Below are 26189 nucleotides of genomic sequence, written 5' to 3' on the forward strand. Positions count from 1 at the left end.
GCTTCATACGATGTCGCGGGCGATCGGGAAGACGCTGAGCAGAGGGCACCGTCGCGTAAAACAACGTGAGTCCGCGGAAACTGCCGGACGGTGCTTCAGGCCGGATTCGAACCGGCGATGCCATTCTTAAAGTGCTATGTAGCACAGCGCTGCCATTCCCATGTGTGCTACGGAGACGCTGATTAATGCAGTGCTCATTATACATGATTAGAGTCTCGTGACTGCCGGCTACTGCGTGCGTGCGTAGGTCAAAGTCCGCTGATCGCGGCATTCCCCTATTTTGTAAAATTATTTTTTACTCCTCTGGGTGTTGCAATGGATATCAATGATTCATATGATTGCCCTCAGTAAAAAAGCACAAGAAACAGGACGCAAACAGTTACAAACTCTGCTTCATAAGATGTCGCCGGCGATCGGGAAGACGCTGAGCAGAGGGCACCGTCGCGTAAAACAACGTGCGTCCGCGGAAACTGCCGGACGGTGCTTCAGGCCGGATTCGAACCTGCGATGACATGGTTAAAGTGCTATGTAGCACAGCGCTGCCTTTCCCATGTGTGCTATGGAGACGCTGATTAATGCAGAGCTCATTAGAGTCTCGTGACTGCCGGCTACTGTGTGCGTGCGCGTGCGTAGGTCAAAGTCCGCCGATCGCAGCATTCCCCTATTTTGTAAAATTATGTTTTACTCTCCTGGGTGTTGCAATGGATATCAATGATTCATATGATTGCCCTCAGTAAAAAAGCACAAGAAACAGGACGCAAACAGTTACAAACTCTGCTTCATACGATGTCGCGGGCGATCGGGAAGACGCTGAGCAGAGGGCACCGTCGCGTAAAACAACGTGCGTCCGCGGAAACTGCCGGACGGTGCTTCAGGCCGGATTCGAACCTGCGATGACATGGTTAAAGTGCTATGTAGCACAGCGCTGCCTTTCCCATGTGTGCTATGGAGACGCTGATTAATGCAGAGCTCATTAGAGTCTCGTGACTGCCGGCTACTGTGTGCGTGCGCGTGCGTAGGTCAAAGTCCGCCGATCGCAGCATTCCCCTATTTTGTAAAATTATGTTTTACTCTCCTGGGTGTTGCAATGGATATCAATGATTCATATGATTGCCCTCAGTAAAAAAGCACAAGAAACAGGACGCAAACAGTTACAAACTCTGCTTCATACGATGTCGCGGACGATCGGGAAGACGCTGAGCAGAGGGCACCGTCGCGTAAAACAACGTGAGTCCGCGGAAACTGCCGGACGGTGCTTCAGGCCGGATTCGAACCGGCGATGCCATTCTTAAAGTGCTATGTAGCACAGCGCTGCCATTCCCATGTGTGCTACGGAGACGCTGATTAATGCAGTGCTCATTATACATGATTAGAGTCTCGTGACTGCCGGCTACTGCGTGCGTGCGTAGGTCAAAGTCCGCTGATCGCGGCATTCCCCTATTTTGTAAAATTATTTTTTACTCCTCTGGGTGTTGCAATGGATATCAATGATTCATATGATTGCCCTCAGTAAAAAAGCACAAGAAACAGGACGCAAACAGTTACAAACTCTGCTTCATAAGATGTCGCGGGCGATCGGGAAGACGCTGAGCAGAGGGCACCGTCGCGTAAAACATCGTGAGACCGCGGAAACAGCCGGACTGTGCTTCAGGCTGGATTCGAACCTGCGATGACATTCTTAAAGTGCTATGTAGCACAGCGCTGCCTTTCCCATGTGTGCTACGGAGACACCATTAATGCAGTGCTCATTATACATGATTAGAGTCTCGTGACTGCCGGCTACTGCGTGCGTGCGTGTGTAGGTCAAAGTCCGCCGATCGCAGCATTCCCCTATTTTGTAAAATTATTTTTTACTCTCCTGGGTGTTGCAATGGATATCAATGATTCATATGATTGCCCTCAGTAAAAAAACACAAGAAACAGGAATGCAATCAGTTACAAACACTCAGGTTCTCTGCTTCATAAGATGTCGCCGGCGATCGGGAAGACGCTGAGCAGAGGGCACCGTCGCGTAAAACAACGCGAGACCGCGGAAATGGCCGGACGGTGCTTCAGGCTGGATTCGAACCTGCGATGATATTCTTAAAGTGCTATGTAGCACAGCGCTGCCTTTCCCATGTGTGCTACGGAGACACCATTAATGCAGTGCTCATTATACATGATTAGAGTCTCGTGACTGCCGGCTACTGCGTGCGTGCGTGCGTGTGTAGGTCAAAGTCCGCCGATCGCAGCATTCCCCTATTTTGTAAAATTATTTTTTACTCTCCTGGGTGTTGCAATGGATATCAATGATTCATATGATTGCCCTCAGTAAAAAAACACAAGAAACAGGAATGCAATCAGTTACAAACACTCAGGTTCTCTGCTTCATAAGATGTCGCCGGCGATCGGGAAGACGCTGAGCAGAGGGCACCGTCGCGTAAAACAACGCGAGACCGCGGAAATGGCCGGACGGTGCTTCAGGCTGGATTCGAACCTGCGATGACATTCTTAAAGTGCTATGTAGCACAGCGCTGCCTTTCCCATGTGTGCTACGGAGACACCATTAATGCAGTGCTCATTATACATGATTAGAGTCTCGTGACTGCCGGCTACTGCGTGCGTGCGTGCGTGTGTAGGTCAAAGTCCGCCGATCGCAGCATTCCCCTATTTTGTAAAATTATTTTTTACTCTCCTGGGTGTTGCAATGGATATCAATGATTCATATGATTGCCCTCAGTAAAAAAACACAAGAAACAGGAATGCAATCAGTTACAAACACTCAGGTTCTCTGCTTCATAAGATGTCGCCGGCGATCGGGAAGACGCTGAGCAGAGGGCACCGTCGCGTAAAACAACGCGAGACCGCGGAAATGGCCGGACGGTGCTTCAGGCTGGATTCGAACCTGCGATGACATTCTTAAAGTGCTATGTAGCACAGCGCTGCCTTTCCCATGTGTGCTACGGAGACACCATTAATGCAGTGCTCATTATACATGATTAGAGTCTCGTGACTGCCGGCTACTGCGTGCGTGCGTGCGTGTGTAGGTCAAAGTCCGCCGATCGCAGCATTCCCCTATTTTGTAAAATTATTTTTTACTCTCCTGGGTGTTGCAATGGATATCAATGATTCATATGATTGCCCTCAGTAAAAAAACACAAGAAACAGGAATGCAATCAGTTACAAACACTCAGGTTCTCTGCTTCATAAGATGTCGCCGGCGATCGGGAAGACGCTGAGCAGAGGGCACCGTCGCGTAAAACAACGTGAGTCCGCGGAAACTGCCGGACGGTGCTTCAGGCCGGATTCGAACCGGCGATGCCATTCTTAAAGTGCTATGTAGCACAGCGCTGCCTTTCCCATGTGTGCTACGGAGACGCTGATTAATGCAGTGCGAATTATACATGATTAGAGTCTCGTGACTGCCGGCTACTGCGTGCGTGCGTGCGTGTGTAGGTCAAAGTCCGCCGATCGCAGCATTCCCCTATTTTGTAAAATTATTTTTTACTCCTCTGGGTGTTGCAATGGATATCAATGATTCATATGATTGCCCTCAGTAAAAAAGCACAAGAAACAGGACGCAAACAGTTACAAACTCTGCTTCATAAGATGTCGCGGGCGATCGGGAAGACGCTGAGCAGAGGGCACCGTCGCGTAAAACAACGTGCGTCCGCGGAAACTGCCGGACGGTGCTTCAGGCCGGATTCGAACCTGCGATGACATGGTTAAAGTGCTATGTAGCACAGCGCTGCCTTTCCCATGTGTGCTATGGAGACGCTGATTAATGCAGAGCTCATTAGAGTCTCGTGACTGCCGGCTACTGTGTGCGTGCGCGTGCGTAGGTCAAAGTCCGCCGATCGCAGCATTCCCCTATTTTGTAAAATTATGTTTTACTCTCCTGGGTGTTGCAATGGATATCAATGATTCATATGATTGCCCTCAGTAAAAAAGCACAAGAAACAGGACGCAAACAGTTACAAACTCTGCTTCATACGATGTCGCGGGCGATCGGGAAGACGCTGAGCAGAGGGCACCGTCGCGTAAAACAACGTGAGTCCGCGGAAACTGCCGGACGGTGCTTCAGGCCGGATTCGAACCGGCGATGCCATTCTTAAAGTGCTATGTAGCACAGCGCTGCCATTCCCATGTGTGCTACGGAGACGCTGATTAATGCAGTGCTCATTATACATGATTAGAGTCTCGTGACTGCCGGCTACTGCGTGCGTGCGTAGGTCAAAGTCCGCTGATCGCGGCATTCCCCTATTTTGTAAAATTATTTTTTACTCCTCTGGGTGTTGCAATGGATATCAATGATTCATATGATTGCCCTCAGTAAAAAAGCACAAGAAACAGGACGCAAACAGTTACAAACTCTGCTTCATACGATGTCGCGGGCGATCGGGAAGACGCTGAGCAGAGGGCACCATCGCGTAAAAGAACGTGAGACCGCGGAAACTGCCGGACGGTGCCGGATTCGAACCGGCGATGCCATTCTTAAAGTGCTATGTAGCACAGCGCTGCCTTTCCCATGTGTGCTACGGAGACACCATTAATGCAGTGCTCATTATACATGATTAGAGAAACCTGGTCTCACGGGAATCCGTGAAATATCCACGGACGCTTAACTCAAAATCCGTGGTGGGCCCACGGAATCACTGAAATTTCCGTGAAACTCACACGGATTTCGATTCAATGCAAGTTAATGACACTCATATTCCGTGGCTATTTCACGGATCCCCGTTTAAACAACTGAGTGCAGATTTCGCTCAACGGACGTTGTTATCTTATTGGGAAACACACTTTTGATACTTTCAGTTCGATTTTTATTGCCTTTTTTAGTGTCTGTGTAATGTTAGCCTGTCAGGCGTTGCATTCCATCCCTGTTTCAACAACTGAGTGCAGATTTCGCTCAACGGAAGTTACATTTCCGTGAAACACACACGGATTTCGTTCCAATGCAAGTTAATGACAATATATTCCGTGGCTATTTCACGGATCCCCGTTTAACAACTGAGTGCAGATTTCGCTCAACGGATGTTGTTATCTTATTGGGAAACACACTTTTGATACATTCAGTTCGATTTTTATGTAATGTTAGCCTGTCAGGCTAATTCCATCCCTGTTTCAACAACTGAGTGCAGATTTCGCTCAACGGAAGTTGACATTTCCGTGAAACACACACGGATTTCGTTCCAATGCAAGTTAATGACCATATATTCCGTGGCCCACACACGGATCCCCCGTTTCAACAACGGAGTACAGATTTCGGTCAACTGACTTTTATAACTTTGGGATACATGGATATTGAATAATTACAGTCGTTTCAGGACTGCATATTTGCCGTTGGCTTAAATTATGCCCTCATTTAAGTGGGATATTTAATAAAAACGTTCTCACTTCTCATTTCAGCGAGGCATAGTAACCGTTGCTAGGTAAACAAAGCCCATGTCAGAAGCGTATCCCCAGAGAATGTCAACTTAAAAAGAATAGCTTACTGATAGCACTAGTTCTTTCGTCTCAATACTGATTATGAAGTTATAAATGTAATACACTACTGCAGAAATGTTTATATTGCTTAAGGTGGAAATAAAGTTCTTTGGCAAAGAGATGCATTCTGGGAAGTGATGTGTTTAAATGTAATGGCTACATATACCCAAGTTTCTTTCATTCGGAGATTTATGCTCATTATTTTACAAATTTGAGCAAGGATATAAAATATTAAGACTGTACTTTTTCATTGCTATTGATATTTTGGCGCAATTTTGTGCATCGCGTCACTGTGTGCGACGATCCCAGAAACCATTGCCTGGGCGAGATTCCGAGCGGTAAGTACAAGCAGAGAATGTCTAATAAGGGGAGAACTGCCACTCTCGGAAAACTTCCGGTTTCTGAACTGGTTGCAGTTCCTTCTGTGGTTCCACATGAGGGCGCTCGTCCACGAGTGCAGAATGCATGGAGGTCTATGGAGCTGTACCCCTCAAAATCCACTTTTCTCGGGATATAATTTTTTTTCAAGTAATTTGAATATTGTATTCGAAAGGGGAGGCAAAGAAAATACACTTGGTGGAGTATTATATTTTTTAAAGTCACTTAATTGTTGTAAAAAGCCTTTCAAACGTGTCAATGACGTCACTCATTAGCACAATGCTAGCGTGTTATGGGCAACAACGACCCAAACTGTAAGAAATCAAAAGGACATAAGTACTCGTTCATTCAACTTTTGACTTATAACCCATGTTGAAGTTATACAAACTACAATCAAATCTGAGATTTGTCAACGACAATCAGGTGAAAGAGACAAATTTAGCCGTCTAGCTCCATTGACTCCCATTTATTTTGCACTCATGGCGATCGCCCCCAGTGGAAATCTGGTGGAACTGCAACCAAAATTCGGTACAATGGGACTTAATACGGAGTGGCAAGGCTCTCCGTAGACGGGCTCTGGTACAAGGGTCTAATCATAGATATATACACTAGATGTCGCCTTCTGCTTCTCAGCATGCGTCAACACCGCCGCCATCTTGGAACAGGGATCTGAAGCGCTAAACTAGTTCTCCTGTATTGTCAGCGTTACCTATTTAGCGACGTTTGGCCATCCTCAGCGATAGAAAACCTTTTTAGCGATTAGCGACAAATTTGGGAACTTCTCACAATGATGGCAGATTGGCTTCTTTGTTGTTGAAACGTAAGAAAATCACCTTTCTCATGGCTTTGTCATTTATGAATTCAGTTACATCTCGTTTGCCCATGGCACTGACCCATGATTATAAAAGTAACGACTGGCGTAGCCTATGTAGTAGCAGAGGTAAATGTTCTACAGATCTACAGCAACTTCTGGTGAGATTACAACTTACAAGAGTAAACGAGACGAGGGGTATGTGGCCTCAACCAGAGCCTGTCTACGAAGAGCCTGTTTACTTTCATTGTATAGAACCTGGTTGCAGTTTACTCATTGTTCCTCTAGGGGCCGCCGCTAGCTAGTGCAGAATGAATGGGAGTCTATGGGGCTAGACGGGTAAAATGTATCTTTATTATCGTCTTAAGCTTAGACTCAACCATAAATACATGCCTGTCAGTTGGAACAACCCAAAAAACTAGATAATTGCTTGAGATTTTGACGATTTATGGTGATTTTATTTTCGCTAGATCTTTGCCCAGATTGACTCTAATGCATTATAGAGGAGTGGATCACTGAAGCAAGATGGCGTCTCGATTGACGCATTCGTTCCAATGAACAGCAGTAGTCAAGGCGACATCTAGTGTATATATCTATGGGGTCTAATAAGCAAGAGAAATGCATAGGCATTTAACATGTCTAAAATTGAGTTTTGGCCAAAACAATTATGTCCTCCTATTTGTTTATTTCGAACTCCACTGTAAGAGCTGTATTTGAAAGAGACTGACATAATACAATTCTTTGTTGCATCAAAATAAAATGCAACGTACTTCAGAGCCTCTGCTAGCTAGATAGATTAGCTAATTCGGAACTCTGCTGTTGGTTTATTTACATTGATTTGGACGTGTACTTTTGGCATCGCCAGCTATGTGGCACAATTTGCATATATGTGTAACACGCTTCCACCTAATTTCTGCGCCAGCAAAATGTTGTGTTCAGGGCTCAACATTAACTTTCTGAAGTAGCAGCTACTTGCCAACTGGGCAACCAGACATGGGCTTTTGGATGCCACATTAGCAGCTAGCTAAGCCAAATGGTTTCATCCTGTATAGTTCATGCTACTACTTGAAGTTAAAGCGTTTATAAGTCTGGCAAGGCTAAGTTTATACAAGTTCCCAGCGAGCCACAGACACACAGACGATTGTTGCTTTATATATTATGATAGATAGATGGTGCAGATCAGCAGGGGTTGTTTTTTTTTTTTTTTGGGGGGGGGGGGGGTATGCAAAAGTAGTAGTAGTAGGCGCCAAGTGGATATGATATCTTATGTGTGTGCAATGTACGCATGTGCTTCAATCATTCTTGTGTAGAATATAACATGAATGGTTACTGAGCAATTTGATGGTCAGGCGATTAGAGTCAAGGAGATTCTATTCTTGTAGAACATGTAACTAGTAATCATATCATATCTATCATTTTTGCTAATAATGTAGAGATAAAATATCATTCTAATAATGTTTTTTGTCTTTGTTACAGATAATTTACGAGATACATGCTTGTCTCTCTCTCTCTCTCTCTCTCTCTCACACACACACACACAGACACACACACTCACCCTTTCATTCTCATATAGTAAGTATTCCAAGATTTTTATTTTCACAAATTTGAAAGACACTAAATTGTTACTTTATTATTGTTAACCTGAAGAGCATCGGATTCTGTTAAATATCCAATTGGCATTGGGGGAACACCGAATCATCAATCCACGTTTAATGTAGGAACAGCAAATCGCATAGTGTTATACTAGATACCCTGAGTTGGTCCCAAATATCAGTCTTGAAATAGATGAAATCTTGTTTATTACAGGATTGCCTTTATTACAACTGAGTTGAAAGACTGAACATGTTGTTTAATGGTTCAATCTCTCTAAACAACTGAGGAATTTGTATTTTTAAACAATAGCAATTCTAATTACCGGTATGCTTTTCTTGTTGATTTTTTGCAGCCTGTCATGGGAGGGTTAAAAAAAAAAATGCCCTGCATGTCTTGCATCCATTTTTAATGGGTGCAAAATATGCCCAGTATGCACGGCACCACAGCCACAGAAGCTGAGGCAAAAAAAACAACTAGAAAGCTTCAATGAAAAAAAGGAAACCTGGGAGGCCAATACCAAAAAGAATCAACTGACCTCCCATCTGATGGATGATGCTATTATTCTGGTAAGTCATTTGTGCTACATTCAGTGTCGGTGCTCCGCACAAGCAGAACATGCACTGCGCGTGGGGCACCAAGTGCCTGGGGGGCACCAAAAAAATATAGCTCGTAGAAAATCATCATGCCGCAAATCCTCAAATTGTGGCGGGTCTTTTATTTAGGCTACTTAGGTTGTGCAAACCACAGGCCTTTATTCGAGGCAGGCATTTATTTCTTATAAGGCTTCTGTTGAATAATTTTATGTAAAGCCTGTGCTAACAGTTCTCCTGCCCGCTACCGCATCTGTGTGAGCGCGTCCCTACTGGATATTGTGGCCTGTTCACACGTTATGTCTCTTCCTTGCAAACTTGACTAGCTAAACCATTAATGAAAGCAAAGCAACCAGTTACATCTTCATAAAATATCAATTTGCCAGGCATGCCTTCATGGACAACAGGCCTAAGGTATTTTTTCCTGCGTTTTATGGTGAGACACATTTGGAGTGGCATGGTATCAAAAGCAGAAGATTCTCGGTCTAGTTTGGATTTATGCCTAATTAACTTTTGGATTGTTTGATTATATTGCTCAATGTTGGAACTCATGGCCAATATCAAATATGATTGGTATTTTATGCTTCAATGTTCAGTTTAAATTTAGTTCAAACTGTGTCAGGTTTTCCATCCGCTGTTTATTTGCGAGCCAATAGCCACTTCATTCATTTTTTGCACATTAACCTTACTGTGTGTAGCCAAGCCTTATGCCATACCCAAGTAGCCTAAATCAAGGTAATTTTTAATTATGCATGATTTATTTTGTTATTGAATTCGTAGGCTGGGATTCCTCTCAGCAACAATTATGTTTAAAGGTAGCCTACTGCTTTAGCCTTCAGAAGGGGCAGGCAGCCAGGCTACTGACAGAGCGACGTTGGAGACCCATAGTAGATTTACGACTTTTCATTGCCAACAGTAGGCCTATTAAACCAACCAACAATATAAAGTATCCAAAATAGTGGGGGCACCAGAGTGGCACCATGCATTTGTGCTTTGGGCACCCAAATGGCTAGCACAGGCCCTGGTTACATTACCATAGTACTAATGTTAGGTTAAAGGTTGTATCAGCGATGATGAGCGATTTGTAAAGACAAAACACTTTTATAATGTTCAGCTAATATTTTCTCATGGTCGGCTAGCTCTCCTGTCATTCTAGGCGCTGAAAAAGACTCTGGTATTTTTACGCAGCCCATGCACCACAAACCGCGGAGTCTACCGGACATTAACATTGTGGTTGGTAGTACACCACTAACAATAACCAAGCATTGCATGGATTTTTAAAAAATGAATACTGGTGGTAAGGTTGAGTTATCTCTTGTGTGTCTTGTTTGGTCCTCAGACAAAATATAAAATGAGTTATATATCGGACAAAAACGTCTGCTAAGAAATTTGAACATAAACAATAACAAAAACACAGGCAATATCCGCCAGGATCACTGATACAACCTTTAAGAATGAAGTGTCAAAATGAGTAATACCTCTACTATGCTCCTGTAGTGACACGTTCATACATGAATCATGCACACATGCAAATAGACATGCACACCAAACCCACGCACATATTTTCACACCTTTCCCACATACACTCTCAACAAGTACATTCTCAACTAGTACATTCTCAACTAGTGCATTCCCGTAGCATCTGCTAGCCCGTAGCGTGTTGTAATTTATATGTATGTTGCTTTGGATAAAAGCGTCTGCTAAATACATAAACGTAAACATATATCACTGGCACAATTTATAAATGTTTTTTTAAAGTAACAGGGTTTTTTTTTTTTCAGATTGAGAAGCTCAATGCTGTGGGCTGGAGTCCCGTCCTCCTTCTTGAATACCCAAAGAGAAACCCACAAATGCTTCTCCCTCAGGGCCTGAGGTTAAGTGGGGGGGAAAGTAAATGCCTCAATAACATTAAGGACATTTTCACCTTAATGGTTAAAGGTGATTCCACATTTTCTATACATTATAACGTCTCTATACAACCCCAATTCTGAAAAATGTGGGACACTGAAAATTAGATGACATCAAATAACAAAATGTACAGAAAAATATCATGACATCACTCCTACATTTCACATTTGACCTTATTGTACATTGTGTATTGTTTGTGTTGCTTGTATTCTTTCAGGAAAGAAAGCGCTGACCGATCCAAACAATTTGCCGGGTCAATGAGAGGAGGCCATCTTCATGTCAGAAAATGTGGCTTTCCACCAAGTGTAGATTAGCAATGGTAATTGCGTTAGGGAAGAAAGTCAGTTGCGGAGAATGTAAGATACAGGCCCTAATCTGTACACTGTATGATGAATTATATGATATGCTTGTTATTTGTGTTCTGTATGTATGTTAACATTTTGATTAACATTCTACTATTTGCTTATGTCAAACAGTTTCTAGAAAAGGAAGTGAAGAACAAGAGTGCCCCCACAACAGCCCTATGTACAAGCAGCAGTACAGAAGAGTACTAAAAAAGAGAAAGACAAAGGTTATTTCCATACACAAAATTGCAAATAAAACAATGGATGATGTAACAGTACTTTTTGATCACTTTTAAAAATGTATAATGGCACTGCGGAATAATTGAAATCAGTGATCAGTAACTGTCAGTATCAGTAATCGTACCAGATATTGCGTTTGTTCATCTTTGTGTTTATGTTCAAAATCCCGAACAAGACACGCCAGAGATAACTCACCCCTATATTATATATAAATATAATATAAAGTATTCTCTGAAAAATATTCATGGCATGTTTTAGTATTGTTAGAGATGCTACCAACCCCAGAATGTTTGTCTGCAGTTACTCTATGTTCCAGTTTATGGGACTGTGTAAATTGACCAGGATGTTTTACAGCTCGTATAGGGAATGTAAAGTGAGTGGACCATGAGGAGATATTAACTGAACATCATAAAAAGTGTTACGTGTCTACAAAACGCTGATAGTCACTGATGTGAAGTGTTAAAATTTGAATGTTAAGTTGAGTGCAATGTTATCTTTTTAAGCAAGACACTATTTTTCTATGTCTTTGTTTGCCTGCCACAGGGGAAGATGGAGATCCTAATAGATTGGGTGCCTTCCAAAATGTGGTGAGTTGGTTATCTTTTACACCAGATACTCACAATTACACAAAGGGAAATTACGTTGTTCCAGCAGCCATACATATACTGTAGGACATGTAAATGTACCAGATTTAGTTATTATAGTCTATGCTATAATTTAGTTATATACCGGTACTGCAGGCTACATGTAAACATATATACCGTAAATCAGTTTATATTGTAACACTCCTGTGTACCTGATGTTTTAGATGGATAGAAAGATACTTTATTGATCCCCAAGGGGAAATTCAAGTATGAACAGTAGGGTTTTATGGCAATTGGTAGTAGAGTGTTGTCTGGGGTGAGTGTGAGCTATAAACTATTTTTTATTCATTTGCACTCTGAACTTGTAAATGTACTAACCTGAGATGTTGATAATGTAACTTTTGTCAATTCAGAATGTCAGGGCCCAGTTTTTTTTATTTCCATACTGTGGAGTATTCAGATATTTTATTAGTTGTAACACTATTATGACATTGGTTAATCTAAACATCCCTCCACTAGAATATCTAATCAAACTGGAATACAGGTTACAGTCTTTTTCACTAACCATCTTCCCCCTTTTTTCTCAGCGGGAAAACCTGTCTGCCAACCTGGGAGCCTGCAAGATAAAGATCTACACACACACACACACACACTCACTCACTCACTCACTCACTCACTCAACAGTCAACAAATATTTTAGCTGAGTGTTGTTCTTTTGTATTTTTTTATATAATATAAGTTAATAAAGACTACTAGTTGCCATATTGAATAGGAAGTATCACACATGTTTTACCACCCTGTTTTCTCAACAAAGAATCACCGTGTTGTGTGTTGTTAGCTTGTCTCCCACTACTTCTTGTATTGCAGTTGTTAGGACAAACTGGCAGAAGAACTTTCATTCACTAAACATTTAAAAGTGCCACAGAGTAATTACTGCTTTTGATATTTGTTTTAAGTCATTGTTGCTATTGTAGTATACTTGCTGTTGTTTTTGACTGTGGTCTAGAGGGTCCAGGTGCCTTGTGGCATGGGAGCTCCTGTTACTTCTTACATCAGTAAGTGCATCGATGATGTGACACACACAAAGACCCGGCTAACTGGAAGACATGACAGGAGATGTCCATAGGCTGCCGAGAACGCCTTCAGAGCCAAGGATGAAACTGATCTGAGAACAACGAGAGCCAAACTTTCCCCTAGCATCAGTAAAGCAAAACAGGAATACACACAAAAGATAACCTGCCATTTCAAAGACAGCAGAGACACATAGAGCATTCCCATCATGTGCATATAGCAAATTCTACTACAGCGCAGTCAGAGCCAGACAGTAACGGAGTACATTTACTTGAGTACACCAAGCACCTCATAACATCTATATTGTGCTTTTACCTGATGCAAGTGTTTTGATATGAAATAAACATAATTTGCATGACATGGTCAGTTCTGCTGGTCAGTTTTGACCTACGCGACAGCCCTGCAAAGTACCATCCACACAGCTATTCGGCTGCATTTTTTGACAGTTTTCAAGTTCAATTTATTTCTTTGTCCCAAATGGGCAATTTGATTGCAGACAGGATCACATACCACACGACATAAATAGGTCTGACAATGCCTAAAAAGTCAGTAAAACCAAGATAAAACTTAATTAAATAAGTTAGATATAAGAGGAGGAAGTGAATGAATATGGGGGGGGGGGGGGGGTCACTAAATGGACAAATCTATCTTTTCCTGTTGTGTACATTCAGTACTTGAATAGAAAAGGGGATGAAGGAATTTTTGTACCTATGGTTAAAAGCAATAGGATGCCAACAAACGCAAGCCAGGTGGCAGCAGCACGTACTCAGAATACAGGGGATGGCTTGTGTCTTGATATATTTGTATCGCTTTGTTGAACACCTGCTTATTAAAATATTCGGTGAGACTAACAAACTTCACTCCCACTATCTTACTGGCCACATTTACTATCTTGGAAAGTGCATTTTTGTCTCTGATGGTGACATTTCCATACCAGCAGATAATGGAGAATGTGAGGATTGACTCAATAAAAGCTTTGTAAAACAATGCCATCAATGTTTTGTCCACCTGAAACTTAGCCAGTTTCCTAAGTGCAGAGAGTCTTTGTTGCCCTCTCTTGCACACCGAGGTGGTGTTCAGGTCGAACTTAAGCCGGTCATCAATCAAGGTGCCTAGGTACTTGTAAGATGATACAATTTCAACATCTTGATCGTTGATGACACTGCTTTGGAACAGGGGGAAGGCGTCTGAAATCTATGGACATGTCCTTGGTTTTACTGATGTTCAGATGCAAAAAAGCATCTTCACACCATGACACAAATTCATTGATAACAGGGCCATGCTCATTCTCATGGGAATTCAGGAGACTGACAATTACAGAGTCATCTGCAAATTTTAGAATGTGCCTGTTGTCATACTGGCTGCGGCAGTCATTGTTGTACAGTATGTACAACAGGGGGGAGAGAACACACCCCTGAGGTGAGCCTGTGGATGATGTTAGGCCACTGGACAGCACTTTATTTACCCTCACTCTCTGAACTCTGCGTGAGGAAATCAAGTAGCCAACCAATCAGGCTTGGGTCAAGGCTAAAGTTGTTCAGTAGTTTCTCAATCAGTAGGTGGGGTTGGATGGTGTTAAATGCCGAGGAGAAATCTACAAAGAGCAACCTTGCATGATTCCCACTTTCCTCCAGGTGTTTATAGAGAAGACTTAGTAGAGTGATGGTAGCATCCTGCACCCCCCTCTTGGCCCTATAGGCAAACTGGGAAGGATCCAAGAGAGGTTGCACCTTGATTAGGAGCTCAGCTTTAATCAGCTTCTCTAAGGATTTTGCAATAAGAGATTTTGGATGCACACAAGTTCATGGATCAAACCAAGCACCTCATAACATCTATATTGTGCTTTTATCTGATATATGCAATGATATATGTAGGCTACCTCATGTGCAAAAATGGGAAAATAACATGTATTTAAAAATATTACAAATGTTGCAAGCTTTTGACTTTATAGTCAAGCAGGTGATACATCTTAATAATTCAAGCATGTTTCTCATGTTATATATACAAATATTTTTGTAATTTTGAAATTATAGCTATTTCTGTAATTAGACTACATGCCCCATGATGTGTAGCGTTCATTTCAACGCTGCTTTATAACAATGGCGCCGAATTTGTAGTTCATTAAAACGGCTTTGTATTAAAACATAAACAAATTATTGTTAGGATGCACACTGGCACAGACGACTTTTGCTGGGTATAATATGTAGAGAAATAGTTAAAGCAAGTTAGTACATGACTCATTGGCATTCAATGAAAAGAAGTATAATTCCACAAAATATCGAAAAACGTGTACAGTAGGCTACTTCTGACCCTTGTTGCTAGGCAACGCCCCGTAGGCCTACCTGCTTGGCTGAAGAATAAGGAGGCTCATTATCCTAATCTTTGCTGTTCAAAGCAACATATAAATATATAAAACGATATAACACTTAAATTGAACAGGGAATAAATTAAGATGTTGATCAGACTGTAATAAGGACAAGCAATAATAAACAAATGCCCATTCAATCAATGATATAATAACAAGTTGCTTACTGTTTAATGGACTAAGTGCATGTTGAACAAATGTGCCTTTAGACCCCTTTTAAAACACTGTAAACTATCACAGGAACAAAGAGCACTGTGCAACTTATTGCACCCACATGGAACCACTGAGGAAGAGTATTGAATTTAGCGTTCATGAGTGGTCGACAGAACAAATGGTAATCAGAAGACAGCAGTGGGCGGTTGGGGAAGTACATCTTGATCATTGAATTAAAATAACAAGGAGCAGATCCAGTCAGTGTCCTATAGGCCAAAGTGAGAGATTTCAATGTAATGCTGGCTACTACAGGGGGAGTGTAGGAGAATAGGCCTAGGAGTGGATATGCATGCCCGATATCCATACCCCATCTGCTGGAACATTGGCTCATATATGTATTTTCACTGACACATTATCTATGTATCTATCTCATTTTAATTATGATAGCCATAGTACATGTGAGATTACAACAATAATAATGAAAGTAGTAATACAAACTGAAATGACTAAATGAATGAATTCCTTTATTGTTATTGCATTGGGAAAGAAGCTATTTCTAAATCTGCTAGTGCTAATCTGCTTGTTTTTAGACTCTGTAACATAGGTGGCTAACTGTTTCCAATTGTCCTGTTCTGTTCATGGTACACCAAAACTGTCACACTTGGATATTGAATCAATTACGATGAAAAACACGTAGCTTATCAACAAAGAAAAGTGAGATTGCTTTATGATGATAGATGCTTTACTTTTCCAAAAGATGTTGACACATTAAAGGAAATGACATGTAGTATTGTGATCCTTCTTTATGATCTGCCGCTGCTGCTGGTGGTGTTTGTGGTGCTGGTGGTGTTTGTGCTGCTGTTGGTGTTGCTGCTGGTGCTGGTGATGGGGGTGATGGTGGTGCCTCAACAGACTGCTGCAGCTCAACAGATTAAAGGAAAAGCACATTATTGTTAGATATGTGTGTACAAATCTGTTTTAGTCTGTAAAACACACTGGTATGCAAAAGGTTTTAGACAGGTTCATGCATTTGTATATATACCTGGAGATTGTAATACGCATTGTATGAGCGTACCACCTGCCTCAGCTTTTCAGCAGTGAAAGCTTTACGCCCTTCACCTTTTCCATAAAAAATGGCAAACAATGCATCATTACTGGTTTTATCATATACTCTTATGAAAAGTCAAATCATGTTGCAACAGCTGTGTGCATGCAGTTGAAACAGTAATAGTTGGTCAATATTAACATACCGTCACTGACTGAGGCAAAGGGCAATTCCTCAGGCCACCAAGGCGGCCTGTGTTGTGGCAGATATTCAGACCGAGACAAACCCTGACTCAGTGCTGAGATAGAAGGGTGTTAAAGTGTAATCAGATTCAGTAGTCTGCATCATTTTGATCTTTAAATAAGGAAATTGAAAACATACAATGCCAGTCATACCACGTTCTTTTATCAGACGGCCAATTGCCATCCGGCAATGTGTGCCACTGATATCAGGGTCAACGTATGGCCTCTCACCCCCCAAAGCATCTGTAAGACAGTACGCTCAGTGTCATTAAAAACAAATGTTAAGGTTCCTTTTCTGAACTTCAAGAAAGGATTGACACAGAAACAAACCTTAACACCACTTTCATTTATACATACCACTTGACACACCCCTATTAGTGTACATGTTTAGCAGCTCAGCCTTCCTGTCATTGGTCCAAAAGGCCTCAAGATACTTTGGCCCTAAATGAACCGTAACCGGGAAAAAAACCCTTAAAATCCATTATCAATTCGGTTTGTGTTGCCATGTCAATATCATTTTTATCAAAACTCAGGGCCAGATTGTGACCATACTAAAATAATTGTTCTTCCATTGAATGTCATCTTCGATAGATCTCATCATTGAAATGTTGTTGAATAAAAACATATTACATATACCCAGGGCATGAAATTGGCACCCGCCCACACGCCAAATGCGGGTAACTTTTGTGATTGGCGGGTGAAACTGTCAATCTACCTGCCACGTTGGCGGGTAGCCAATAAGACAACACAACACTGAGCAAGGAGATGCACTGTCGGGATTGCCGTAGGAAATGTACTCTTTACTCCGCTACATTTTCAATTGCCTTTCGTTACGAAAACAAGTTTATTATTGGAGAAAGGGAGAAAAGAGCACCTCTCCCCGGTACACAGCGACGTGGGAGAAAAGAAACAGGGCTTCAGAAAGCATTGCTACGTTTCCCCCCGATTATAAAAGTAATGGCTGGCCTATGTAGCCTACTACACAGAAGTAGATGTTCTATATAGCTAACAACTCAGTTAACGCAATGACGTCCTGCCAGTTGCTGCATCTTCTGGTGAGGCTGCCAGAGTGCCAACGAGACTAGAGGTATGACATGACACGGAAACTTCCACATATATTAATTTATGGCCAGCATCGTTCAACAAGCACATTGGACAAGGAAAGTAGGCCTAAAACTTAATTTACAAGCAAAGCAAATGCACTGGAAATCGAGCATACAAGTTAGAAAAAGCCTAGCATTCATTTATGTAGCCTCAATGTTGCAGGACATGACATGAGACGGTCGGCTGAGAAAACAGATAGCCTGCTCTGTCGCTCTGCCCGAGTGGATATGCCTGGGCTATTATAGCCTAAATATAGGTCTACCCATAATATAGCCATTGTTTTTAGGTTACATTGTCTGTATGGTTAAGTTATAACCAGACTTCTAGCAATGCAAAGCAGAAGAATCAGCTGCAATGTATTGGAAGACTGCTTTTCAATCCATAGCCACGTAATGCTTATTCTGGCTATGACAAAGTATATTAAATAAAATATATTTGAATTGGGCTTTTAAAATATGTTTGACTATATGATTAGCCTACAGAGGAGGAGAAAAGCAAATAGGCATAAAGGATACTTTTGTATCCCTTTAAAGATCCATCAAAAATATAAAAATGTAGGCCTACAAAAAAGTAACTTGTTAGGCCTACTTGAGTAATTTATTAACAAAGTACTTTTTTACTTTTACTTGAGTACTGTAATGTGTATTCTGTACAAGTTCAAGAACCATTCTTATGCATTTTCTGAGTCGTTCACCTTTATTTTGGGCACAAAATCATTTTGGCTGGTAAAAAACCACTGTGGCAGGTGGATTTCAAAATTCACCTGCCACAGTGGCTGGTGGCCAAAAAAGTTAACTTCAGGCCCTGCATATACCTGTGAAATTAACGGTGGGTGACTCACTGCTGAAGTCAACCCATACGGCAAAAGCCAGGGGTGCTCCAGCCTCACCACCGCACCAATTCTTCATCTGAAAACAATATTAAAAATATTATACTTTCCCTCTCTTTTAAAAGCAGCCTCCCTCCCTTTCTTTCTTCACTGCACCCAATATTAGCATGAATTGAGACATGTCCCACTGTATTCTGAAAGCCTGACCTACTTTCCTGCAGACTTTTGCATATCATACGATCAGTGTTCATAACTCTATACATGGCACTATTTTGTATATTTGGCGAACGAGGTACACATATGATAAGTTTTGAGCTCCAACTCAAAGGCAAAGCAGTTTCAGCCATGCAAACCATATATTTTCTGAAAGCTGGTCAGTTGTAGGTGTGATTTAACATACATTAGGACATGTCATGTGGTTACTATGGTCATATTGTGGTTGTTGCTAGGGTAAATTGAATGGTTGCTATGGTGTTGCTAAGGTAGATATGGTGGTTGCTATGCAAAATAACATGGTTGCTATGGTGGTTGTTAGGGTAAGCATGTTGGTTGCTATGGTGGTTGCTAGCTTGACATTATACAAGTGGTTGCTAGGGTAATTAAGATGGTTGCTTGGGTGTTGCTAGGGTAATTAAGGTGGTTGCTTGGGTGTTGCTAGGGTACATATGGTGGCAAAATAACAAAGCAGTGGAATTGCTAACGTTTAGCCATTTTTACATTTTTAGCCAAAAAACTCACTTATGTTGGTCTGATCAGTATGAAATCAGAATATGTTGAACAACGGGACATTACAAACAAGCCAGGCTCAGTTTGGAGTCGGTGGATTATTCCCGGAAGGAGATAAACGGTTCGAAACATACAAGGTTTCCCTCTTCTGCCGCGGTAACGCTAGGTGCTAGAGGGATGGGACCAAGACGCACGGCACCGCCTTGAGGCCCCTGACAACTGTTCCAAAGGTGGGATATCTGAGACACCCACAAAAAAAACAGTGAAGGAAAAACTTTAAAAAAGTTGACCACTCCCACTTCAGAGGTGGAGTTTTGGGTGGTAGCATGGAGCTACGAGGCTGAAATTCAAGTCAGACCTTCTGCACAAGACCCACATAGAGCGTGCAAAGTTTCATCGCTCTAGCTGTAACGCAAAGCATTGTGCCTACTTTTTTGGCAATTTAAAGCAACACCAAAGAACTTTTCCTCTGTCGCACGCACTATTTGTTTATCCAGCACCAGCTTTGCAAATAACAATGTCCACAGACAAGGTAGAATATGTTGCATGATTTTATGAAAGTACGATGTATTGCGACATCAGATGCAAGTCAAATTTGTAGTTTCTCATGTCTCATTCCATCGAACTACATATCCGCTACCCGATCCGGCAAACTTACATAGTGCGGTTATAGCCGATAGAGGGCCTCGAAGCGGATGCAGAAAGTGCCGTTCACCCTGTTACGAGTTGATGAACCACTGAAACGATTTTGGAAACACTATTTTAAGGTACAAAAAACTCTTTGGTGTTACTTTAACATTTAGCCATTTTTCAATTTTTAGCCAAAAAGCACACTTATGTTGATCCGATCAGTATGAAATCAGAATATGTTGAACAACGGGACATCACAAACAAGCCAGGCTCAGTTTGGAGTCGGTGGATTATTCCCGGAAGGAGATAAACGGTTCGAAACATACAAGGTTTCCCTCTGCTGGCGCGGTAAAGCTAGGTGCTAGAGGGATGGGACCAAAACGCACGGCACCGCCTTGAGGCCCCTGACAAATGTTCCAAAGGTGGGATCTCTGAGACACCCACAAAAAAAACTGTGAAGGAAAAACATAAAAAAAGTTGACCACTCCCATTTCAGAGGTGGAGTTTTGATATGTCAAAGTCAGTAGGAAGGTAGGACATGTCTTAATTAATTGACATCTAGAGGCTATAGGCTTTCAGAAAATATATGGTTTAGGTGGTCAATTCAGCTGTCCCTTAACAGTGTAGGCCTAAATATATCAGCTGTACAATGCGTTTCTCGATCTACAATATGGGCCTATGTACGCCTTATGATGCACCAAAGTCAGTGGGAAGGTGGGACATGTCTTAATGTATATTAATTGACATCTAGAGGCTATAGGCTTTCAGAAAATATATGGTTTAGGTGGTCAATTCAGCTGTCCCTTAACAGTGTAGGCCTAAATGTATCAGTTCAATCTACTTTCTACAATCTGTAGAAACAATCTAAATCTACAATATGGGCCTATATTTAGCACAGCGACAACCATATCTAGCAAAATCACAGTAAAAGTAATGTAAAAGTGATGTAAAATACCTGCCAATTGTCCTCTGTATCCACCGCTGCAGTAGACCATGATGTGAGGATGCACTCCATAACACAGCTGTTAATGGAAGCAAGGACTGAGGTGTCAAGGCCAGCATGCTTCAGCCTCTTCAGGAAGTTGACAAATGAGTAGCCAAACAAGGACAAACAAGGCCTTGCTTACATACTGGCTGTCTTGTAGTTTGACACCACTCTCCTTTCTGTGAGTGTTCTGTTGGAGTAATTTAATGAAATGCAACCCATACATCAGGATATCAGGAGCAAGGATCTGTGAAAACATAAGTAGAGGGGAGAAAAAAAGACATAAAGATATGTCGAGAAAACATTGCAGCACCATCCTTAAACAACACATCAGGACACCTTTCTTTCCTTTTTCATTTGATCACTACTGCAATTCATACACCTTGTACCCTTGTATACAGGTGAGACAAGGGTAAAACTGATGTGGGTATTTATTCTATTATAGAATAGGCTACTAAAATATAACTCCACAACTTCAAGTGTCAACACTGTAGTTTTGAAGGAGTATTTGTAGTTCTTATGCAGGAAAATCAGTATAGGCTACTTTGGACATTAAAAGCTGCATGCACTACGTAGTACACTCAGAAATGCATTATTTTGGAGATAGAAATGTTGCTTTGTTTTTCAGAAAAACGGTAGTAGCATAACAGAATTTTTTGTCACATGAATTACCCAGACCCAAAGAAACAAATAGCTTATTACGTGAAACTGACCTGCTTATAATTTAATGTCAAACACCATCTCAATCACCATCGCACTCATTTCGATAATTTAACCAAATAACCATAACAATTATTTATTTGGCTAATTATCACGCATTTGTCCACGTCTTTTACCATTATAAGACATTCACTAAGAAATTGCACTAATTTCGCGTGATTCTAGTTGTTTTACAGCATGAAGGGTTTTTGGTCATGATAAGTATACCTATATTTTGTTCGAAACAACAAAAAACAACACCATTATTATTATTATTTACTAAATTAACGTAGTTTAACTTACCTTACCCCACATAGCCAGCCAGCTCTCGCTCTACGATGCGTTTCCGCTTTCTTGTGGTGGCGTGTGTCACATGACAGCAACCAGCCTATCACACTGGGGCTGTTTCCTTTTTCGAGCGTCGCCCTGGGATCGTCGCACACAGTGACGCGATGCACAAAATTGCGCCAAAATATCAATAGCAATGAAAAAGTACAGTCTTAATATTTTATATCCTTGCTCAAATTTGTAAAATAATGAGCATAAATCTCCGAATGAAAGAAACTTGGGTATATGTAGCCATTACATTTAAACACATCACTTCCCAGAATGCATCTCTTTGCCAAAGAACTTTATTTCCACCTTAAGCAATATAAACATTTCTGCAGTAGTGTATTACATTTATAACAACTTCATAATCAGTATTGAGACGAAAGAACTAGTGCTATCAGTAAGCTATTCTTTTTAAGTTGACATTCTCTGGGGATACGCTTCTGACATGGGCTTTGTTTACCTAGCAACGGTTACTATGCCTCGCTGAAATGAGAAGTGAGAACGTTTTTATTAAATATCCCACTTAAATAAGGGCATCATTTAAGCCAACGGCAAATATGCAGTCCTGAAACGACTGTAATTATTCAATATCCATGTATCCCAAAGTTATAAAAGTCAGTTGACCGAAATCTGTACTCAGTTGTTGAAACGGGGGATCCGTGTGTGGGCCACGGAATATATTGTAATGCCGAAGAGTAGTTAGGAGACGGGGAGGCTGGGATATCGTTCCAAACTCCGGTTATTTATTTCTCAATGGATGTACAGACTATAGGTACGGGTAGCAGGAGGTGTCCACTACAAAACAACAAACTGATCTTGATAAAATAGCTCTCATTCACTCGTGATTCACTCTCAACGGCAGACAACACAACGCAACACAACCCACTCGCACGTAATTTACTTCTACTCTGACTAAACTTACTAGACATCTTAGAACCCCCTATTCTATTCCCTCCCCTTATCAATCGCTAACCTATCCGAACCCCTAAATATTCCCTCCCGGACACCTCCCCCCAATCAAAACACATCAGAACTTATTGACACATTCTATGACACAGAAGGGAGAGGGAGACACAGACACTCTCGCACGCACACACACACACACGCGCGCACACGCCGGGAAAACAGAAGACACAGGGGAACACAGGGGAAAGTCCAACACGGGGCAAATAGCCTCGGCGCTACACTGCCCCCCCCTTTAAGTTCCTCGCCCTCGAGGAAAGATGGCCTCATCAAAGCGTCGAGGCGGGCGAAGCCCTCTCCTGGGCCTCAGGCTATACGCAGGCTGATGTTGCTGGAGCCGCTGCGGTGATGTCCCCGGAAGCACAGCACCAAGGGGCGACACAGGAATGTCGTCCGGTGCTGCCGGTCTTCGGTGGGCGCGTGATCCCACGTCCGCGAGCCGGTGAGCTGAGCGCCTACGAGCCCTCTCCTCCCTGTGGTTGTCAGGCGCAGGCGAGAAGGAGCACGCTGCCGCTGGAAGGCCCTCACCTGCTGGTCTCCGCTGGGGCCGACGCCCGTGAGCCCTCTCCTCCCTGTGGTCGTCAGGCACAGGCGAGGAGGGGCATGCTGCCGATGGACGGCCCTCACCTGCTAGTCTCCGCTGGGGCCGACGCCCGTGGGCCCTCTCCTCCCTGTGGTCGTCAGGCACAGGCGAGGAGGAGCACGCTGCCGCTGGACGGCCCTCACCTGCTGGTCTCCGCTGGGGCCGACGCCTGTGGGCCCTCTCCCCCCTGTGGTCGTCAAGCGCAGGCGAAGCGGGGTTTGGCCAGCACAATCCCAAGCCTGGTTGAACCTGGTTGCCTCCAGGTCCACCTGGCGCTGCGTGTTCAGCTCCTCCAGGTGTTCCTGGAACACTCCCAGGGACCAGGGCAACGGGATGACAGACCTCGCCCTCCTCTGAGGTTCCCCACCCATCCCCTGGCGCTGCGTGTCCAGCTCCTCCAGGTTCAGGGCAGTTCACCCCAGGGGAACGACGCGGACTTCCACGGACAAAGGGATTACGATCCCCTCGGTACGGAGCCAGCCTATCACGGTGGAGGACCACACACCGCGCTCCAGGTCTTTTACGGATGCGATATGTCACCTCCCCAACTCTCTCTACCACGTACGCAGGCCCGTCCCACGCTGAGTCGAGCTTGGGCGACCGTCCTTTTTTCCGTTTTGGCCCATACACCCAGACCAACTCACCCACAGTAAAGTCACGTCCTGCACTATGGTGGTCATATGCTCTCTTCTGCCGAATTCCAGCTTGAATGGCTTGATGGCGTGCAAAGTCGTGAGCTAGCTGGAGTCGGTCCTGCAGTTGGTGTGCATACTCAAGCCCTGCAGGGGCATCTGGAGCATCTGGGGGTAGGCCCATGAGGAGTGAGGGTGGGGTCCGCAGCTCTCTACCAAGCATCAACAGCGCTGGAGTACAACCTGTGGACTCTTGGACTGCAGTGCGGCTTGCCATGAGGACCAGAGGAATCTGCAGGTCCCAATCTCTCTGATCCTGCTGCACACACAAGGCTAGCTGTTCGGCAAGGGTGCGGTTGTACCTCTCGACTAGGCCGTCACTTTGAGGGTGGAGAGCAGTGGTTCGAGTCTTCCGAATGCCCATCCGCTGACAAAAATCTGCAAAGGTGCGGGACTCAAAGTTCCGCCCTTGATCCGTATGGAGTTCTGCAGGCACTCCGAACCGAGCAAACATGCCTCCAAGGAGCACCTCAGCTGTAGTACATGCGTCTTGATTGGACACAGCGTACGCCTCGGGCCACTTGGTGAAATAATCCACAGCCACGATGATGTAACGGTTTCCCCGGGGTGTCAACGGTAAGGGCCCCATCACATCCACAGCTATACGGTCCATCGGATAGCCTACCCTCCTCTGCTGAAGTGGAGCATGGGAACAGCCCACGGGTCCCTTACGGGCAGTGCATGCGTCACACCGGCGGCAGTAGGACTCTACATCCCTCCTGCACGTGCTCCAATAGAACTGTTGCCGCACACGCTTCAGTGTCTTTTTCACCCCAAAGTGACCCACTCCAGGTTGCCCATGCATGGCTGCGAGGACCAATCCGCAGCTAAACATCGGGACAACAGTCTGCCATTTAGGTAAACCTGTTGCAGGCTCCACCCAGCGTCTCTTCAGCACCCCGTCATGTAGGGCCAACCCATCCCTCATGGACCACAGGCCCCTCACTGTGAGTCCATGAGCAGCTACATCTTCCCAGGATGGGCGCTGTCCAGCCTCCACCCAGCTGATCACAACCTGGAGCTCTGGATCTTTACGTTGTTCGGTAGCCCAGGACATGTTGGAGGCCGGTAGTATGGCTCGGCACTGAATGGCTAGCAGTTCATCCTCTAATACGTCAGGCAACGTACCCTCAGCGCTACCAGGTAGACGACTGCACTGTGGACACGCAGCTGAACAGCTCCTCCTGGACAGCCCATCAGCATTCTGGTGGTTTTCTCCCTTCCGGTGCTGAATCTCAAACTGAAACTCCTGTAGCTGTTCTATCCAACGGGCAACCTGACCCTCTGGCTCACGGAAAGAGAGGAGCCAACGCAGGGAGGCATGGTCAGTCCGGACCACGAAAGGAAGGCCACACAGGTAATGCTTGAAATGACGAACAGCTTCGACAACGGCTAACAGTTCTCTCCGGGTCACACAGTAGTTGCGTTCAGCTCTGTTGAAGGACCGACTGTAATACTCGATGACCCTCTCTCCATCTGCAGTCACCTGGGATAGGACGGCCCCGAGGCCTACATTGCTGGCATCCGTGTCCAGGATGAAAGGGAGCTTCGGGTCTGGCGCCACAAGGATTGGTGCACTACAAAGAGCCAGCTTCAGATTGTCAAAAGCACGTTGTTGCTCAGGCCCCCAATGAAATTTCTGTTCCCTCCGAGACAACTGGTGGAGTGGGGCAGCCACAGTGGCAAAGCTTGGAACGAAGCGGCGGTAGTATGAAGCCAGACCCAAGAAAGACCTTAACTGTCGTAGGTTGCAGGGGGCTGGCCAGTCACGAACAGCTTCGGTCTTCCGGTGTTCCGTAGCAACCCCCTCTCCAGTCACGTGGTGTCCAAGGAAGGTGACAGCGCGTTGCATCAG

The 26189-nt window shown here is 43.7% G+C and overlaps 2 long non-coding RNA genes across 6 annotated transcripts; one reads left to right on the plus strand and one right to left on the minus strand.

Moving 5' to 3' along the window:
- The first annotated feature begins 7907 nt into the window (after nt 1–7907).
- On the plus strand, nt 7908–12683 carry LOC143099458 (uncharacterized). Of its 3 annotated transcripts, XR_012981594.1 has the most exons (7): nt 7908–8227; nt 8601–8814; nt 10620–10776; nt 10964–11102; nt 11223–11317; nt 11874–11917; nt 12502–12683. It is a non-coding gene; the product is annotated as an uncharacterized LOC143099458 (long non-coding RNA). The 3 variants fall into 3 exon arrangements; XR_012981593.1 differs by lacking the exon at nt 7908–8227 and having other exon boundaries at nt 8234–8814; XR_012981595.1 differs by lacking the exon at nt 7908–8227 and having other exon boundaries at nt 8234–8814; nt 10964–11065.
- Nucleotides 12684–16001: 3318 nt separating this feature from the next.
- On the minus strand, nt 16002–22283 carry LOC143099471 (uncharacterized). Of its 3 annotated transcripts, none has more exons than XR_012981614.1 (7): nt 22072–22283; nt 21035–21311; nt 17148–18802; nt 16944–17033; nt 16754–16846; nt 16546–16622; nt 16002–16419 (listed from the first exon to the last, which is right to left on the minus strand). It is a non-coding gene; the product is annotated as an uncharacterized LOC143099471 (long non-coding RNA). The 3 variants fall into 3 exon arrangements; XR_012981613.1 differs by having other exon boundaries at nt 22067–22283; XR_012981615.1 differs by having other exon boundaries at nt 16002–16425; nt 22067–22283.
- Between the last annotated feature and the right edge of the window lie 3906 nt (nt 22284–26189).

This window comes from Alosa pseudoharengus, unplaced genomic scaffold (genome assembly GCF_046254945.1).
Source record: "Alosa pseudoharengus isolate Yale_2024_CS ecotype anadromous, Long Island Sound unplaced genomic scaffold, YU_APseudo_1.1 YU_APseudo_1.1_scf_29, whole genome shotgun sequence".
Taxonomy (NCBI): Eukaryota; Metazoa; Chordata; class Actinopteri; order Clupeiformes; family Clupeidae; genus Alosa; species Alosa pseudoharengus.